This window comes from Oncorhynchus gorbuscha, linkage group LG02 (genome assembly GCF_021184085.1).
Source record: "Oncorhynchus gorbuscha isolate QuinsamMale2020 ecotype Even-year linkage group LG02, OgorEven_v1.0, whole genome shotgun sequence".
NCBI lineage: Eukaryota > Metazoa > Chordata > Actinopteri > Salmoniformes > Salmonidae > Oncorhynchus > Oncorhynchus gorbuscha.
In genome coordinates, this window is record NC_060174.1 from 53,481,399 (window position 1) to 53,483,599 (window position 2,201).

The following is a 2,201-nucleotide window of genomic DNA, read 5'->3' on the forward strand; positions in this document are numbered from 1 at the left end:
CTGAGGTAGGCTGTGCAGGTAGCCCAGATGAGAGTACTGTCTGAGCTGGATGAAGGTGAAAGGATCAGTGATGAGTCTACTGTTGGGTGTTTCATACTGGAGAGGGAATGCAAAACAACGACGCTGGACAGAGTGGAATCAGGTGTATCAAAAAGGCTGTTTATTGGTCAAAGATATCTTGTCCTGCCGTTTATCGTGCACGGACCTAAGGAATGTGACTCTTGTGAGGAGTCAGAATAGTTAGGCTGCTCAGCCAGAGTTTACAGCAGAATGTATACACAGAATAATGTAGGTGAAGTCTCGTCGTGTTGATCTTCTGACTGGTCCTGAAGAGTTGGAGGTGGGCCTTGCTCTAGCCAGAGCGGGCCCCCTTGGTGCACAGCAAAGTCCATTGCTCTTGGCACCCGACCAGTAAGGGGGGGGGGGGTAGAGTGTGTGTGTACATTGCTTCATGAAATGTGTGTGTGTCAAGGAAACGTGGATATTGGTAATGTCTGCTTTAGGCTCAGGTGTTTCCTGTCTTTGCAGGAGTGCATGCAGGGTTCAAATGTCAGCGAGATAGCTTGGCACTTCTAAGCTCGTTAGTGTTGCAGGATGCTCTTTGTAGTTTTACAGGGGAGTAATATTTGCGTGATGGCAGCTGTTTGTCCTTCGGATAATCATGTTATTGCACACAGGCTCTAGACTTGGCTGAAGACACTGGGCCCAGAGTTATCTGAGGGCATCCGGTTTAACCAGAGCTTTGGTCTGCTAGTAACGCTCTATATTAGATTATTTATATAACACTACCTACAAGACTGTACACATTTTTTGGTGGAAAATGTTCGGAAAAGGAGACGAGGGTGGATTTGCCACAGATGGGGACATAAATGGAAGGGGAGAATCTAGAAGAACAAACAGGCAGGGAGAAGAGGTAAAGGAGAACAAAGTAGTAGTGTTTTTCTATCTGAGACAACCAGTAAAATGTCACATCTGATCAAGTTGTCAGATGTACAGTGGTTCTTACTTTTGAAAGTTTGGAGCTTATGCAGCCACCGTTTGTGGTAGATGGCGGCAGATTGAGGTAAATTGCGTCATGACTGACTTAAATAACGTGCCATAGAATTACGCGGAACCACGCAAGATGTGCTGCAGGATGCGCAACATTTAAGCTTATACGGTTCCAAAAAAGGACCGCAAAAACAGACGAAATAGGTTGTTCCAACCTGTAAACGAACAGTATGCTTTCAGTCGCGTGTACTAGCTCTTCACCTGTCAACCGGAAGTTGATGATGTTGCTATGCAACCTCTTGCTAGATAGTTAGGATAACAAATTACTAGTTAGACATTTTACGACTTCAGGTGTATTCTTCAATTCAATCTGGAGAACCAGATGGGCATGGTTTGCACATTTGGTGCTATTCCATTGGTTCTACAGTGCTCGGCAAGCTCAATTAAGTGTAACAAATACAGCTACCTGTCTTTTGCTCCCCCACCTTCAAGAGTGTTTCTCTAACTGAACGATGACTGCGCTGGTGGTGAAGGTGGAGTCTGCTCCCGGTCTGAACCCCCGTCAGCTGACCCTGAGCAACCCCGCCTGTGGTCCCACCAACAGTGACGATCGCTTCACCTACTTCCACTTCACTGTGAACTCCTGTGGCACCACCAGGAAGGTAAAATGACTATTACCCTGAGGTGATGGGTACTGTGTATTTATGGACTGTTTGCTTCTGTAGGCTGTAATAAGCAATTCCCCTCTACTACATAGTTTATCAACAATTCATGCTGTATGAGTGCATTACGCATCACAATTGTAGCTATTAGCTGTTATAGGGTGTTTTTTTTTCCTTCACCAATTGCTCAATACTTTGTATACAGGGAAAATGTGCCTATTTTAAACCCTTTGTTTCCCTCTGGGGGGGGGGGGGTAGTAGTGTTGGCTATAAATGGCTTGTGTTCATCAGGGCACAAAAGGATATAAACAAGCTTTTCTTAATGGACAAGTTCAGATGGTGCCCACTGAACACGACCCCTGGTTGTCTTGTTCTGTGTTCCAGATGTCTCGTATAACACGTTCCACCAGGAGGAGGACTATCCAGTGGTGAGGTACCTGAGACAGCCTCTGCACTTTGAGGTGGAGCTGACCACGTCCTCTGACCCCAAGGTAGCGCTGGTGCTTGACCACTGCTGGGCCACCCTCAACGAGGACCGCGACTCCCGAC

The 2,201-nt window shown here is 46.5% G+C and overlaps 1 long non-coding RNA gene across 1 annotated transcript; it reads left to right on the forward strand.

The window, feature by feature from the left end:
- The first annotated feature begins 483 nt into the window (after nt 1-483).
- Nucleotides 484-2,201, forward strand: LOC124004259. Its single transcript, XR_006833329.1, has 3 exons — nt 484-913; nt 1,483-1,652; nt 2,037-2,201. It is a non-coding gene; the product is annotated as an uncharacterized LOC124004259 (long non-coding RNA).